General features: G+C 39.6%; 1 protein-coding gene across 5 annotated transcripts in view; it reads left to right on the top strand.

The window, feature by feature from the left end:
* Nucleotides 1–18,498, top strand: part of LOC149124528 (uncharacterized) — a 332,973-nt gene that overhangs the window by 71,060 nt on the left and 243,415 nt on the right. The gene's annotated exons all lie outside the window — the stretch shown is intronic.

Here is an 18,498-nt window from a genome sequence, read left to right as displayed (position 1 = left end):
GGCTTGTTTACCAAGTCAGTGCATGCTTTTTGATGGTTTGATAGTGCATTTATTTTTATTGATGAATTGTATGCACTCTATGGGTCTCAGTTCTAATAAGGGCTTTAGGTTATTCAGTATGGCTCGAGTTTTTACTCCTGTTTGAAAAAGTAGGGAGTAAGGTTCAAAATCAATATGGCTTGTTAAGTCTGTGTTTTGGATTAATAGATAATGTGATAGTAGTAAAGAAATAACAGTTTCTATATCAGAAAATTATTTTTTGTAAATGGATGAAGGAGCTATGTAGATGAAAATTACACCAGCAAATGTGTAGCATAAGATTATGACTCTTATTACCTCACATGTAGGTGTATAATTTTAGTTCTATTCATCAGAATACTGATCTGTCTTGTAAACTGCCTGTTACTTATCTCCTCCTCCCTAAAAATAGATCTTGAACCCTTGCAAGTTTATATTCTATTTTAGCATAGTGTCTTTGTTGTTCCCAAATTACACACTAAACTCTACTTTCAATTTTACTTCTATTCTCTCTCCCTCCACTGCTCTATTTCTAAAGGGTCATTATGATTATTAAATGTGATCAGAACTTAGAGGGATGAGATAATACCTTAAAGTGTAGTCTTCAGGAAATGCCCTTACAAGCAGTGAGATTTCAATTGGGCCTTCGGCATGATTAATAACATTATTGAAGCAAAGAAGTTTGGGGGGGGTTGTTGTCAATAACAATCCAAATTGGAGTAGACATACACATAGTACTAATTATAAGATTATCTATGTGAGATTAAAGAAACCTTCAGGGTAGATTAAAAACTGGAAGAAATAAGTATGAGAAGAATTTGTGAATTAAACAATACTGATATCATTTGCAGTATGAATCTAGAAGTGACAAATCTCCATTAAATCCCTATATATTAAATCAAGGATTAGTAATTATTCAGACTTGCCCCCAGTAAAAAAATTCCAGTCTACTTTTAAGGGATAATTGCTATTCCCAGGATGTATAGGATATACAATATACAGAATTTATCTGACTGACTCTGATAACCCTTTTGCCTTTCTTCATTTTAAGCTTAATACTTTTTTTTTTTTTTTTAAAGCAAAGACAGAGAAATCTCTGAGAACAGAGCCAGTGACTGCTTTATAATTTCCTTCTTTCATTTTCTTCTGTGGAGATTCTACTTTGTTGTCAAATCTGTCTTCCATTCTGAGTTGGTAGCAGACAGCTTTTCTACTTTAGAGCATGAACATTATAATGAAGGACCATGTCTAATTGTATGTTGTTTTAGGTCTCTATATTTTTTATGACCTCAAAATGATGATGATTATTTTTCATGTAAATGCTCCAGCAGTTAATTTAAATGTGATATAATAATATTTTTGTGTTTTATACTTCATTTAGTTGGAATTTTGATCAACTAACACCTGACAATGAAAATGTTGCTCTTTATAATTGGCTCCATACACAAACCTCTGTCTAAATACGTTTCTTTTTGTCATCTTTGCTATATTCTAATTAATATTCTTCATTTTGTGTCAGTTATTAGGATCTTTTGTGAAAATGTAACTAAATACTAATTTGATTTTGCTAACAACTAGCAGTGACCAAATTAGGATTTTTTTCCTTCTGTATATTGATATTGATGTGGACTGTCAGAACTGAGCACTAACCACTAGAATTTGACAAACCCATCAAAAAACTAAACATTGTGATGTTTAATGTACTAGTCATTTCTCTAGCAAAATAGAAATAATAGGATATGTATATATATTATTGTTAGGAATTGACCCTCAGTTTTATGGAAGTTGACAAATTAACAAATCCTAAGATCTGTAATATGAGCTAGCAAGCTGGAGATGAAGGAGTGTAAATGGTGTGGTTTCAGTCCAAGTCCAATGGATTTACAACCCTGAGAACCAATGGGGTATTTTCCTTCCAAATATGGCAAACAGGAGGCACAGGGAATGCAGATGTTTCATTTGGAGGCTGAATGAAAAAACAACAAAAACAAAAAACCTTAGCGTGAAGGCATTTATTTGGTCCAGAGAATTCTCTCCTACTCAGAGCAGTGTTAGCTTTCTTCTTTCTATAGCAGGCCATTACTGATTTGATAAGGCTGATCCATATTAGGAATGGTAATCTGCCTTGTTCAATCTATCACTTGAATGTTAATTCCATCTATAAACACTTTTGCAGAAATATGCATAATAATGTCCGACTCAGTATCTGGGAACTTTATTTAATTTTTATTTAATTTTTTTAAATTTTTTATTTAATGAATGCATTTTTTTTCATATATACAACTTCAGGAATACACTGGTTCTTTCCCCCACCTACACTCTATCTCCTCCGCCATCCCACCTCCTTCTCCCTAGCCCTCTCCATCTCCTTCTTCATTATAGTTTGACTTTATATACAGAGGACCAACTCAATGCTAAGCATAGACCTCAAAATTTGCACCCATACACACAACATGTAGAGTACAGTTTGGGAACAAAATTTGCAGTCGATTTTCTTAGTACAACTCATTAGGGACGGAGGTCCTATATGGAGAGTAAGTGCACAGTGACTTCTGTTGTTCCTTTAACAATTAACACTCTTATTTATGACGTCTGTGATCTCCCGAGGCTCTTGTCATGGGCTGCCAAGGCTATGGAAGCCTTCTGTGACCATAGACTCCATCGGTATTTGGACATGGCCATAAGCAAAGTGGATGTTCTCTCCTCCCTTAAGAAATGAGTACATCTTTCTTTGATGACCCTTTCTTTCCACAGAAGTCTCAAAGAGATCCTCCGTGTAGGATATTTTTTGCCACAGAGTCTTGGCTTTCAATGCCTGAAATGCTCTCACAAGCCTTTCAGCCAGACCAGGAAGCCTCAAGGGTTGATTCTGAGGTCAGAGTGTTATTTACAATGAATGCCATTCTAGGAGTCTACTGTGTGGACTGCTTCCCATATTGGACTTTCCTTCCTTTTTAATTCTATTATTACTACCAGGCACTTGATGTTATTTATATGATCACTTTTACACTTAAACCCATCTATATGTTGACTTTGACATTTATTATGATCATTTTAACAGTTAAGATGGCATTTAAACCACCGATTTTTATGGGTTTGGAGTCCCATGACAAGTTTTTAGGCTGTACCATTAGAAGTAAATCTTTAGGACTCTATGCAGAACTATACTGGTTTACAGTTATAGACTACCTCCTTCATCTCTTACTCCCCCTGTTATTTTTATTTTTTTAAAGATTTATTTTATTTATTTGAAAGAGTTACAGAGAGAGGTAGAGACAGAGAGAGGTCTTCCATCTGCTGGTTCACTCCCCAGATGGCCACAACAGCTGGAGCTGTGCCAATCAGGAGCCAGGAGGCCAGGGGCTTCTTCCAGCTCTCCATGTTGGTGCAGGGGCCCAAGGACTTGGACCATCTTCTGCTGCTTTCCCAGGCCATAGCAGAGAGCTACATTAGAAGAGGAGCAGCCTGGACTATAATTGACGTTTATGTGGGATGCTGGCACTCAGGCCATTGCTTTAACCTGCTGCGCCCCAGTGCCACCACTCCACCCCCCTTATTTTTAACTGGGATCTTTTTCCACTCGACTTAAAATACATATAGCTAACTCTGTGTTCCATGAAGAGTTCAGCATATAATATGAAGAGAAAAAGAAAACAGAAAAAAACAAAACAAAAAGGATATACAAAATAAAAAGTAACAATGATAGACTGACCCTTGAGAGGTCAAGGACTATTCAAGTCATTGATTCTAAAAGTGCCAATTTTATTTCTATAACTTTCATTTTAGGAGCACTATTAATTCTCCCAAATCAGGGCGAACATATGGTATTTGTCTCTTTGGGAATGGGTTATTTCACTAAGTATGAGGTTTTCCAGCTTGCACCATTTTGTTGCAAATGACTGGATTTCATTCTTTTTTACTGCTGTGGTAGTATTCCATAGTGTACATATTTCATAATTTCTTTTTTTTTTTTTTTGACAGGCAGAGTGGACAGAGAGAGAGAGACAGAGAGAAAGGTCTTCCTTTGCCATTGGTTCACCCTCCAATGGCTGCTGCGGCTGGTGCGCTGCATCTGGTGCACCGCACTGATCCGAAGCCGAGAGCCAGGTGTTTCTCCTGGTCTCCCATGCGGGTGCAGGGCCCAAGAACTTGGACCATTCTCCACTGCCTTCCTGGCCCACAACAGAGAGCTGGCCTGGAAGAGGGGCAACTGGGACAGAATCCGGCACCCCAACCGGGACTAGAACCCTGGGTGCCGGCGCTGCAGGCGGAGGATTAGCCTATTAAGCCTTGGTGCCGGCCATATTTCATAATTCCTTTATCCAGTCTTCACTTGGTGGGCATTTAGGTTGATTCCCTGTCTTAGCTATTGTGAATTGAGCTGCAATAAGCATGGAGGTGCAGTTAGCTCTTTTGTTTACTGATTTCATTTCAGGTGGGTAAATTCCCAGGAGTGGGATGGCTGGGTCATATGATAGGTCTATGTTCAGATTTTTTGAGGTTTCTCCATACTGTTTTCCATAGTGGCTTTACTAGTTTACATTCCCACCAACAGTGGGTTAGGGTATCTGGGCACTTTAAACATTATGCTGTATTTGGAGTTAATACTGGAAATGAAATAGAATATTTTGATGCATGCTACATAATGAACTGCCAATATGTAGAGTGATGGATTTTTCAGTGCTTCTGTGAAGTTCTACTTCATGTATTTTTGACATTTATGTAATGCTAGGCATATCTTTAGCCACTTACTACATTAATTTTGTTGAGTTTTATATGCCACACTGAGGGATAATTGTGTCTACATCTGTTGGTAGACAGAGACTATTGGACATGACTCCTGCATAAGGCTAACCAGTGAAAGCACTAGAAAAGGGGAAAGGGGCACTGGAAATTGCTGCTGCTGTAGAATTAGACAACAGGCCTTAAATAACATATAGTTATCCACATTTAAAATAATTGAAGTTACTTAATATTTTTGAAAATTAATGTTAATAATTTAACAAAAGGGGATTGCACCTGTAGGAAATGAGCCAAAGAAACAAACTTGTCAAGAGGATGACATACTGACTTGGGTTGGGACTTATGTTCCTTGAGTTTTATCTGGCTCCCCAAATAGATTGTCAGGTCTATTCTTGGGAAGCAACCATATCTTTATGCTCCCATTTTCAGTGAAATAACAGGGAAGCATGATGAATGACTTTAATGGAAATGCAAGCCAAGAAAATGGCTTAATTTAAAACTTTTAAATATGTAGACTTAAGAAACATAGGTTGAAATTTGCACAGTTCACCCATGCTATAGCAGTCAATGCAGAATGAGGCAATGCAGCTTATAGAGAATGTTGAAAATCATGGAGGAAGGTCAGGCTTCCTGCAGCATTTCCCTGAAGCAGATGTTAGAACTGCGAGAGGAACTTTAAAGTCAGTGAGCAAAATATTTGAGAACAAAGTAGTGAAATATGAAAGTATAGGGGGTAAGTTAGAGGTGTGTGGGACTGATCAAAGCATGGAATAAAAACACCAGGAATAGAAATGCAAATATGTGAAGAGCAATAGGGCCTGAATATGTAACCACAGCTCCTTTCAAATTTGCTATGGCTGTTCATCAAGTCAGACATGAAGAGGGCAGCCTTTCGCCAGGAGTCCTGCCAGGTAAAGCCCATTATCAGACCAGAAAAAAAAAAAAAAAAAAAAAACAACGTGTTGTGGGTTTTTAACCCAGAACTCATTTCAATACCATGTAAGTGGGAAATTATTTTTTGTAGGCAGTTTCTTGTGATTTTTTTTCCCTGCGTTGGTATGTGCCAGCCAGCAAGGGCAATGTAAAGAAGATACATTAAAATGGACCAGAGATGAATATATATATATATATATATATATATATATATATATATACATATGGAAAAGGATATTTAAGCAAGGAGAACAAGTTAGCAAATGAGCACAGTTATTTCTAGAAGAATGCCTTTAGTCATAACAAAGTTGAGCACAGAAAGATAAATACTGCATTATCTCTCATGTATGTGAAATCTGAAATAACATATCTCATAAATGGTGGTTTCCAGGGTTGTGAAGAGAGGGATGGGGACAGTTAGGTTAATGGATATTGCTGTAGTTACATACAGCAATGTTGGGGTATTCGGTTGCTTCGCCAAGATAATGATATATAATAAAAATATATTCTATATTTTTATAAACCAAAAAGCTAAAAGAAAATATTTTGAATCGTTTCACCATGAGGATATGATAAATGTTTAAGGATATATTTACTGTGATTTGGACATAACAAAATAGTCACATGTAATTGAAATATCACATGGTACCTGATTAACACATTTATATCTATTTAATATTTTTAGATTAGAAAGAAAAATCTTGCAAATAGAATGTGGCATTTCAAGAAAATATATAAGAAATGGGAAATCAGTCATATCAGTCCAATAAAAATTAGAAGGAAATAATGCTCTTTTGCTTTTTTAGAATTTCTACTTTAGGGACAGGTCCTTGTAATTCAGAGGTTAAACTACCTCTTGGAATGTCAGCATCCCATATGAAAATGCTTGCTCAAGTCCCAGCTACTCCACTTCAGATCCAGTTTCCTGCTGGCACAAGTACTTGGGTCCCTACCACCCATGTGGAAGTTAAAGTTCCTGGAACCTGGCTTTGGCCTGTCTCAGCCCTGGTCCAGTCCTGGCTGTTGTGTGCATTCGAGGAGTGAACAAGTGGATATAAGATTGCTTACTTGCTCATACTCTCCTCTGTCATTCTGTCTTTCAAATATAGAAGTAAATCGTTTTAAAAAGAATGATTATTTATCATTTCTTGAACTTTAAAAACATATTTTAATGTCTATTGTCTGGGACATAGACTTGTTCTTTATTTTTTCAAATAACTTTTTTTTAAAAACTTTTATTTAATGAATATAAATTTCCAAAGTACAGCTTATGGATTACAATGGCTTCCCCCCCATAACGTCCCTCCCACTCGCAACCCTCCCCTTTCCCACTCCCTCTCCCCTTCCATTCACATCAAGATTCATTTTCAATTCTCTTTATATACAGAAGATCAGTTTAGCATACATTAATTAAAGATTTCAGCAGTTTGCTCCCACACAGAAACATAAAGTGAAAAATACTGTTTGAGTACTAGTTCTAGCATTAAATCTCAATGTACAGCACACTAAGGACAAAGATCCTACATGAGGAGTAAGTGCACAGTGACTCCTGTTGTTGACTTAACAAATTGGTGCTCTTGTTTATTGCATCAGTAATCACCCTAGGCTCTTGTCATGAGCTGCCAAGGCTATGGAAGCCCCCTGAGTTCATAGACTCCTATCATATTTAGACAAGGCCATGGTCAAAGTGGAAGTTCTCTCCTCCCTTCAGAGAAAGGTACCTCCTTCTTTGATGGCCTGTTCTTTCCACTGGGATCTCACTCGTGGAGATCTTTCATTTAGGTGGTTTTTTTTTTTTCCCCCCAGAGTGTCTTGGCTTTCCATGCCTGAAATACTCTCATGGGCTTTTCAGCCGGATCTGCATGCCTTAAGGGCTGATTCTGAGGCCAGAGTGCTGTTTAGGACATCTGCCATTCTATGGGTCTGCTGTGTATTTCACTTCCCATGTTGGATCATTCTCTCCCTTTTTGATTCTATCAGCTAGTATTTGCAGACACTATTCTTGTTTATGTGATCCCTTTGGTTCTTAGTCCTATCATTATGATCAATTTTGAACAGAAATTGATCACTGCGACTAGTGAGATGGCCTTGGTACATGCCACCTTGATGGGATTGAATCGGAATCCCCTGGTATGTTTCTAACTCTACCATTTGAGGTAAGTCAGCTTGAGCATGTCCCGAATTGCACATCTCTTCCTTCTCTTATTCCCACTCTTATATTTAACAGTGATCACTTTTTAGTTAAGTTTCAGCACTTAAGAAGAATTGTGTATTGATTACAGTATTCAACCAAAAGTATTAAGTAGAACAAACAAAACAAAATACTAAGAGGGATAACATATCAAGTTGCTCATCAACAGTCAGGGTGAGAGCTGATCAAGTCACCGTTTCTCATAGTGTTCATTTCACTTTAACAGGTTTCCTTTTTGGTGCTCAGTTAGTTGTCACCTATCAGGGAGAACATGTGGTATTTATCCCTTTGGGACTGGCTTATTTCACTCAGCATAATGATTTCCATATTCCTAACAGGGATCACTTTCCAGTTAAAATTTAAACACCTAAGAATAATTGTGTGTTAATTACAGAGTTCAACCAATAGTACTAGAACAAAAAAAATACTAAAATGGATAAAGTATTACATTGTACATCAACCGTCAGGACAAGAGCTGATCAAGTCACTGTTTCTCATAGTGTCCATTTCGTTTCAACAAGTTTCCCCTTTGGTGCTCAGTTAGTTGTCGCCGATCAGGGAGAACATATGAAATTTGTCCCTTTGGGACTGGCTTGATTCAGTCAGCATGATGTTTTCCAAATTCCTCCATCTTGTTGCAAATGACCGGGTTTCGTTGTTTTTGACTGCTGTATAGTATTCGATAGAGTACATGTGCCATAATTTCTTTATCCAGTCTACTGTTGATGGGCATTTGGGTTGGTTCCAGGTCTTAGCTATTGTGAATTGAGCTGCAATAAACATTAAGGTGCAGACAGCTTGTTTGTTTGCCAATTTAATTTCCTTTGGGTAAATTCCAAGGAGTGGGATGGCTGGGTTGAATGGTAGGGTTATATTCAGGTTTCTGAGGAATCTCCAGACTGACTTCCATAGTGGCTTAACCAGTTTGCATTCCCACCAACAGTGGGTTAGTGTCCCTTTTTCCCCACATCCTCTCCAGCATCTGTTGTTGGTGCATTTCTGAATGTGAGCCATTCTAACTGAGTGGGGTGGAACTTCATTGTGGTTTTGATTTGCATTTCCCTAATTGCTAGTGATCTTGAACATTTTTTCATGTGCCTGTTGGCCATTTGGATTTCCTGTTTTGAAAAATGTCTGTTGAGTTCCTTGGCCCATCTCTTAAGTGGGTTGTATGTTTTGATGTTGTGGAGTTTCTTGATTTCTTTGTAGATTCTGGTGATCAACCCTTTATCAGTGGCATAGTTTGCCAATATATATTTTCCCATTCTGTCGGTTTTCTCTTCACTTTCCTGACTGTTTCTTTTGCAGTACAGAAACTTCTCAATTTGATGCAATCCCAAATGTTACTTTTGGCTTTGACTGCCTGTGCTTCTGGGGTGTTTTCCAAGAAATCATTGCCGTTACCTACATCTTGCAGGGTTTTTCCAATGTTCTCTAATAATTTGATGGTGTCAGGTCGTCGATTTAAGTCTTTAATCCATGTTGAGTGGATTTTTGTGTAAGGTGAAAGGTAGGGGTCTTGCTTCAGGATTCTGCACGTGGAAATCCAATTTGCCCAGCACCAGTTATTGAATAGACTGCCCTTGCTCCAGGAATTGGTTTTGGATCCTTGATCAAATATAAGATGGCTGTAGATGTTTGGGTTGATTTCTGGTGTTTCAATTCTGTTCCATTGGTCTATCCATCTGTTTCTGTACCAGTACCATGCTGTTTTGATTACAACTGCCCTGTAGTTTGTCCTGAAATCTGGTATTGTGATGCCTCCAGCTTTGTTTTTGTTGTACAAGATTGCTTTAGCTATTCGAGGTCTCCTGTGTCTCCATATGAATTTCAGCATCATTTTTTCTAGATCTGAGAAGAAGGTCTTTGGTATCTTGATTGGTATTGCAATGAATCTATAAATTGCTTTTGGGAGAATGGACATTTTGATGATATTGATTCTTCCAATCCATGAGCATGGAAGATTTTTCCATTTCTTGGTATCCTCTTCTATTTCTTTCTTTAAGGTTTTGTAATTTTCATCGTGGAGATCTTTAACGTTCTTGGTTATGTTTATTCCAAGGTATTTGATTGTTTTTGTAGCTATTGTGAATGGGATTGATCTTAGAAGTATTTCCTCAGCCGTGGCATTGCCTGTGTATACAAAGGCTGTTGATTTTTGTGCATTGATTTTATATCCTGCTACTTTGCCAAAATCTTCTATGAGTTCCAATAGTCTCTTAGTAGAGTGCTTTGGATCCCCTAAATAAAGAATCATATCGTCTGCAAAGAGGGATAGTTTGACTTCTTCCTACCCAATTTGTATCCCTTTCATTTCTTTTTCTTGCCTAATAGCTCTGGCTGAAACTTCCAGAACTATATTGAATAGCAGTGGTGAGAGTGGGCATCCCTGTCTCGTACCAGATCTCAGTGGAAATGCTTCCAACTTTTCCCCATTCAATAGGATGTTGGCTGCGGGTTGTTCATAGATTGCTTTGATTGTATTGAGGAATCTCCCTTCCATACCCAGTTTGCTTAGAGTTTTCATCATGAAAGGGTGTTGTATTTTATCAAATGCTTTCTCTGCATGTATTGAGATAATCATATGGTTTTTCTTCTGCAGTCTGTTAATGTGGTGTATCACATTGATTGTTTTGCACACATTAAAGCATCCCTGCATACCAGGGATAAATCTCACTTGGTCTGGGTGGATGATCTTTCTGATGTGTTGTTGCATTCTATTGGCGAAAATTTTTTTGAGGATTTTTGCATCTGTGTTCATCAGGGATATTGGTCTGTAATTCTCTTTCAATGCTGCATCTTTTTCCGGCTTAGGAATTAAGGTGATGCTGGCTTCATAGAAAGAATTTGGGAGGACTCCCTCTTTTTCGATTGTTCTGAATAGTTTGAGAAGAATTGGAGTCAGTTCTTCTTTAAATGTCTGGTAGAATTCAGCAGTGAATCCATCTGGTCCTAGGCTTTTCTTTGTTGGGAGGGCCTTTATTACTGTTTCAAATAACTTTTAAGATTTTATTTATTTGAGTTACAGAGAGAGGGGGAGAGATAAAGAGAAGTTTTGCATCTGCTGGTGTATTTGCCAAATGTTCATAACTGCCATGGCTGGGCTACACCAGGTCTGTCCCATGGGAACAGTGGCTGAAGTACTTGGGCCATTGTCTTCCACTTTCTCAGGCAAATTAGCAGTAGGTTGGACCAGAATTGGAGCAACTGGGACTTGAACTGGAGCTCGTATGAGATGCTGGCATCCCAGGTGGCAGCTTTACCCACTATATCACAATGGTGACCCCTTTTCAATAACTTTGAATAAGATTAAATTCTATTTTCTTTGGTGCTCATATTTAAGAAAAATGAAATGTATTTCTTTTGCAACAGAAAGCAGAGAATGGACCAGGATAGCTCCCAATTTGCCATACAGATTGAAAGATATGCTTGGTCTCTTTCTTTGCTTCTGTTTTCCAGTCCTGATCTATTCGAATACACATCCAGAAGTTTTCCTCAATTTGATGTTCTGTGTAAATGATCAAACTTAGCTGTTAATTCCATGCGTTCCTCGAACCCAGATGGTTTTAATATTGGTCAATTATTCAAGGATTCATTAGTATAACTTAACTGGAACTCTCAGAACGCATTGCTGATTTCTTTTTCAGTATACAAACTTAGTATTTGAAATTTCCAGTTGGTGATTAGTATGCTTTCCAACTTTCATCATATTTTTGAGTTTCTTCTTCTCTTACTGAAATTTAAAGATTCAAGTAGAAACCTTATTTAGTTTGTTTTATATGTTGGCTTGAATGTTTTGACTTATTATCCATGTTCTTTTCTGTGTAGGTATATGGGGACATTCAAAATATGTGGAATCGCTATTTAGTTTCTTTAGAATTTAAAAATTTTAGTATTTACTTGATTATGTCATAGATTATGGGATTAAATATAAAATAAATAATGTCCACATAATGTTATCTTATTATAATTGACAAGTAAACAGAATTAATAGTGCATATATTCAAAAGAGAAGATGTAATATGCAAAGACATAACAAGGGAGCCAATTTAGATTATGGGTGTTTTCCCAGTTAACCACTGGCCTTGTTCAGAAAGGTAGTATCCTTAGCCAAGTTCAAATACTTGCAGTGTTGTGTTTGCATCCGAAGGAGCACTCACCTCCTCCAGTCTTTACTGACTAGCTTCAGAAAGAAATGACTTTCATCAGACAGCCTAATCATGGGTTCAGAGGCACTCTCAAGTATGGTATAATATCAGCATCTTCAGTCATATGGGTGTAATTGCTAAATGTAAACTTAGGTAATTTTAGAGCATGTTTTCATAAATTGTCCATATGAAAATAGTTCACCAGTAACTAAGTGTGAAATTTGATGTGTTATCTTATTTAGAAAATGTTGTCTTAATTTGGAGACTGTAAAGGGTTATTTCAAAATGTAAATCATGGAAATCAGCAGATAGAAAGCAAGGTATTAGTCATTTGTCATGAAACTAGAAATGATACTCTGTTAAAGCAATGAGGCTTTTTCAATGCATATTTGTTAGTAATTATTCTGAAATAATGTTAAAAATCTGTTGAAAAAAACTGCAGCATCTCCTTTTAATAGTTTTGTTTAATTGGTGACTCTGTCAGTTTTCTAACTAGCTCCAGTAAGCTATTTTCTCTTCCCTAGTTCTGACTCTGTTAAAATTGTTTCCTGTTAGGGAATAATTCCATGTGCTAACTAATTTAAGTTTTATTTACTTAATTCTTGGGATGACCAAAGACAGATTTTGTGTTCTGTTGAAGTTGTCTACCGTGTTCTCTTAATGTCTTTGTTAAGTTCTAATTGTTTAAGAAGCTGAGTTGTTTTTTTTTTTTTTTATTAAGAGCTATGGGTTGTTTAGATATGTACTCGTTTTAAAGCATTTTAGTAATCATTTTGTATCAGTAATTGAATTTGGTCTATATTATGTCATGATGTAAGAGATCCTATTTAAACCAGATATTTTAAGCCTTCTTGGCATCCTTGATAGGCAATCAAAAAAAAAAAAAAAATCAAAGTTCCAAATTCTTGGGACTTTGATATTTCCGGTTGGGCCCCTGGAAATATCAAATGATATATCTCTTATCTTATAAAGACATGAACTAATATGGCTATTTGGATTATATTAAAGATACTGTCAAGATGTAAAGCGGTGCCAAATTTTGTTATGATAATGTAAAATGCTACTGATACAAATGTCCAAAAGTTAGAAAGTCTAATGAGCTTTTGTTGTTATCTGACATGATAAAATCCTACAGATGCTTTCAAAAATACTGTGTGAAATAAGAAAATGCATATTCTTGTTGGTTAATAAGTTTATAATTTTAAACATGGCTATTTAAAGCCTTTGTCATCCACAGTTTTGTATTTTCCAAACCTTAAAAATCAGATTTACTGCTCATGAAGTTAAAACATTGCTTATTCTGTGCTTAAATGTGTCCTTTTGGCTGTGCCACAGCTCAATAGGCTAATCCTCCGCCTGTGGCACCAGCACACTGGGTTCTAGTCTCAGGGTGCAGGATTCTGTCCCGGTCGCTCCTCTTCCTGTCCAGCTCTCTGCTGTGGCCCGGGTGTGCAGTGGAGGATGGCCAAGTCCTTGGGCCCTGCACCCACATAGGAGACCAGGAGAGGCACCTGGCTCCTGGCTTAGGATCAGCGTGGTGTGCCGGCTGCAGCACACTGGCTGCAGCGGCCATTAGCGGGTGAACCAATGGAAAAGGAAGACTTTGTCTGTGTCTCTCTCTCTCACTGTCCACTCTGCCTGTCAAAAAAAAAAAAAAAAAAAAAATCTGTCCTTTTAGGTTCTGTGGGAAGTAACTCGGATTAGACTGTTACTCGAATTAAGACTTATTCTATGCATCTGCTCTCCCACAATATGGCGCTGGGAGAGGAGGAAACAGCTTCTACACAGCTGCCTCCAGTTCAACCAATAAACTGTAGGACCTGTTCCTGATTGGAGGAGAGCAGCATACTCGGCGTGTGGGTAGCAGAGTTGGGATTGGTGGAAGAGGACTATAAAGGAAGAGAGAGACAACATGCACCAGGAACATCTATCTGAAGGAACACCTGAGCAGCCCCCGAGAGAGCCGGCCGGCGGTGTGCCGCTCACCTGCGGAAGTGGGGAAAGTGGCAGGGGGAACCGCCCTTCCACGGAGGTGGGAGGGACGGTAGCCAACCCGGGAAGAACCAGCAGCAAACCCGGGAAGAGCCGAGCAGACAAAAGAACAGCGCAGGGTCCTGTGTCATTCCTCCACGAAGAGGGGGAGCGACATAATGGTGCTATGACTCGGATAGGAAGCCTAGGCAGGGCTTAGTGTCATTCCTCCACGAAGAGGGGGAGCGACATAATGGTGCTATGACTCGGATAGGAAGCCTAGGCAGGGTTTAGTGTCGTTCCTCCATGAAGAGGGGGAGTGACATAATGGTGCCGTGACTCGGATAGGAAACCTAGGAGGGAAGAAGCGGGAAGAAGTGGGAAAATACCGGAGAGAGAGACTAGCAAAGAGCCTAGGGGAAAGCCGGACGGAAAAGGTGCCGGAAGAAGCTATTGAAAGCCTAGGCATAGACTCGGATACAGACTGTGGGAAGGAAGCTGGGAGAAATCTCTAAGGTCGAAAGCGAAAGTGAAACCTAGAAGAAACTTAGACTTGGATACGGACTGTGGGGAGAAGCCAGGAGAAATGAGAGGGGAATATTGTTGGAAGAAAAGTTAGGAAACATGCCGGGTAGAGAAAAATATGTTAGGGAGGATGAAGCCGTGGGGGCAGGCTGAGGCGGAGACGTAAGCTATGGTGGGATTCGTCAAGTCAGCCCGGGGAGCAAAAGGCGAAAAGCTAGACGCGTAAGCTAGGTTGGAATCCGTCAGATTAGCCCGGGGAGCAAACGACGGGAAGCCAAACAGTAAGGCGGAGATGCGAAAGCTAGGTTGAATTCGCCAGGTTAGCCCGGGGAACTTAGACTGAATACCGGTGGCGGAAACGTGAGCTAGGCTGTGTGACTCGCGGAAGCCGCCGCGCGCAGAGAGAGCACGCGGGCACAAACGAGAAGCAGCCTCGGTGCAGGCGCCGGGAAGCTGCGCAGATGAGAGAAGCGCGGGCTGAAGCGGCACAGAGCCGGGAAGCCGCCGCGGGGTGAGGCGCTGAGAAGCAGCCTCGGGGCGGGCGCTGGGAAGCCGCGGGGATAAGAGAAACAGAAGTTTAGAAGTAAAATGAGAGAAATAGGAATGCTGGCAGATAGAAGTAAAATAGGAGAAATAGGAATGCCCGGAGATAGAGAAATAGAGAAAAATAAGGCCTCCCCACAACACGGCAATGAGAGGGCTCGGATTCGGTCTGCCTGATTAGTAAGGCAATGAGCACCTGCGGGCGGCTAGCAGCTTATCCGCCTCAGGTCACCGAAGACAGGCACGTTATCAACACCAATAAGTCTCCCCACAAGATGGCAATGAGAGGGCTTGGATTCGGTTTGCCTGATTGGTAGGGCTTGTAAGCACCTGCAGGCAGTTCTAGCAGAGCAGAGCATGCGCTGCAGGGCACCGAACACAGGCACGCATCAGTGCCTAAAAACCTCCTCACAGCATGGCGAAGAGAGGACCCGGATTCGGTTTGCCTGATTGGTAGGGCTTGTAAGCACCTGTGGGCAACTCTAGGAAGCAGAGCAGAGTGTGTGCCGTGGGGCACCGAAGACAGGCACGTATCAACGCCAAAAATAAAAAGAAAGGGGGATCTGTGGGGAGCAACTCGGACTAGACTAAGTTACTGGAATTAAGACTTATTCTATGCATCTGCTCTCCCACAATATGGCGCTGGGAGAGGAAGAAACAGCTTCTACACAGCTGCCTCCAGTTCAACCAATAAACAGCAGGACCTGCTCCTGATTGGAGGAGAGCAGCGTACTCGGCGTGTGGGTAGCAGAGTTGGGATTGGTGGAAGAGGACTATAAAGGAGGAGAGAGACAACATGCACCAGGAACATCTATCTGAAGGAACACCTGAGCAGCCCCCGAGAGAGCTGGCCGGCGGTGTGCCGCTCCCCCGCGGAAGTGGGGAAAGTGGCAGGGGGAACCGCCCTTCCACGGCGGTGGAAGGGACGGTAGCCAACCCGGGAAGAACCAGCAGCAAACCCGGGAAGGGCCGAGCAGACAAAAGAACAGCGCAGGGTCCTGTGTCGTTCCTCCACGAAGAGGGGGAGCGACAAGGTTCCAAAGGACTTCTTTTTCCCTGATCTCTCTTTTGTTCAGCTCTTGGGACAGTTTATAAGCAGATAAAACCAAGTTTGAACCTGTCTGGTTCAAACTTAGAAAATGTATGGTTAACTCAGTTTTCTAAGAGCAGAAAGTAATTCTAATTGGTTGATGGTAATAACTAAAAAAAAAAAGCTAAAGATTTTAAAAAACACTTACTGAAGCTGTTCTATTGTTCTATCTTGTATGTTATGTTACATGTGTGTACATATTGTATGTCTACATGGGAACGTTTATTAAGAGTTCTGTTTTAATTGGCTTATACATAAAATATCGCTCAAATTCAAACTGCTGAGTTAATCAAAGATACCTTTTTGATTCGTTGGACTAAATTTCTGTACCAGATGTTATAAATTTGTTGACATGTTTGCACTTGGGTTTGCTGGTCAAAAAAAAAGTTACAATTGTGTTAGACATTTAAGCATTGTTTCCATATATGTATACTCTTGCCTTGAAATTTATAGAAGGCATTGGACCTTCTGGTAAATGTTTTGAAAAGTTGTTATTTAACAGTTAAAATTGTTTGCTAGTTTTCATCTGATACTGTTTTTGTCAGTAGGCGATCCAGGAAGCCTAACTGTTCCCTCATTTCTCTATCTTCAGGATAGGAAACTAATCCTATTTTTAAGAACTCTCTAGAATGTACAATTTGATCTTTAGACCTTATAAAATGAATGGCTTAAATGAGAGGTTAAATTTTCATTCCACAACTAGATTTACTTTGCATGCAATGCACACAGTAAACAGGCAAAACCTCCCTTTTTTTAAACAAAACTAAGGGAGAGTTTTACTAATGACTTAAAATTTAATAAATAAGGTGGTCATCATTTTTGACATAGCTTTCCTCATGGACATTGTCTACCTCAAAGAAAACCACTATCAGATCTTGCCGGTGACTACAGATTTCTAGATTAGGTCACAAAAGATTAGAGTCAGAGCACCCCTTGACTGCATTCTCCTAAAGGTTTCCTCTGGTCTGCATTGACAAAAACCAGGAGGAAGAGGAGTTAGGCTGCAGAAGCAGTGTAAAGATAGGTGGCAGGCCAATTAATGGTTGCTTTACACAGTGATCTGCCATCAAAGAGACTGAACAGGCCGGTCCACTGCATTGGTTTTCAATGTGGAAAGCCAGGGCTTCAGTGGAAGGCAGCTTATTAAGAGCCCTGGCAGCTATGCCAGCCAAGAGTTGGATCACTAGAAACGGACCTGCCCTGGAGTCTAAGGGCTCCAGGTTGGAGCCACAGACCATGTTCGCTCTAAGCTGAAAAGCCCTTCACTCGCCCCAGCTACCAACGTAACCACTGCTGTCGAGGGGATGGCCAAGTAAGGTCAAGAGTCAACAACAGTGCAGAGAGAACTGTATTAACTAATAAATATTTTCCTTGTAGAAATGCCACCTACCTTCTCTTCAAGCCAGCTCTCCTCCCAGGCCAGCTAGGTAATAGAAGTGAACAGGGCACCTCCCTTATGATGTACCCACGTAAAGAGATAGATAGGTCTGAGCCTCATAACTGACAAGGCCTTAAGCCCACCTGATTATTTTCAAGCCCTTTTTGTCAGTTTACATTTACCTCTCAATGAAAAAAACTTGATCATGGTTTAGATACCTTTCTTAGGGCCTCTAATAATGACTCTGTCCTTGGTTTTAGATCCTGTGATTTTATATCCTGTGAGTTTAAACTGCTTTTTATATTGTTTTCTTGGACTTAAAAAAGTAAAATTCTAGTTGGCCTTTTCCTTCAAATTCTTCCAAAATTTTCTGGTAAATCAACTCCAAAAACTCATTGTGTCTTTAGGTGTAGTTACTAGTAATGATCCCACTTCTCTGATTTTAATTTTCTATGTCAGCATTTCATTACTACAACTAAAATATCTGAGAGGAGATTCTTAGCAGGGAAAGAGATTTATTTCAGCTTATAGTTTGGAGGTCCGCAGTCTAAGATTATTTATTCAGTTATCTGGGGAGTCCTGAGGATGGCAGAAAGATGATCACATGGAAATCCAGGAAGCGTAAAGAGATGGGAGGCAAGCTTAACTTAGTTAACCAACCTTCTCATGAGAACTACCTCCTGAGGCAAGCCCTCAGTGATCTACAGACCCCTCCATGAGGCTCCTCTCATAGATGCCTAAGATCAGATAGCCAACTTGAATCCATGACTTTGGGGTTTAAATGTCTGCATTAGTTTTGGGGAATCAGATCTTGCTCAAGCCTAAACATTGACTATGGAAGTAAAACAAATCACCTCATTGTCATCACTGTTAAATTATACCAAGCATTTAGAAAAGAATAACAATTCTTCACATGTTTTTTCTAAAAATTGAGAGTACCTTCAAATGGCTTTTATGA

Source organism: Oryctolagus cuniculus, chromosome 9 (assembly GCF_051225735.1).
Source record: "Oryctolagus cuniculus isolate XC-2025 breed Fujian yellow rabbit chromosome 9, ASM5122573v1, whole genome shotgun sequence".
In the NCBI taxonomy this organism is placed as follows: Eukaryota; Metazoa; Chordata; class Mammalia; order Lagomorpha; family Leporidae; genus Oryctolagus; species Oryctolagus cuniculus.
Note: the sequence above shows the minus strand (reverse complement) of the source record. Positions and strands in the feature narration are given on the sequence as shown.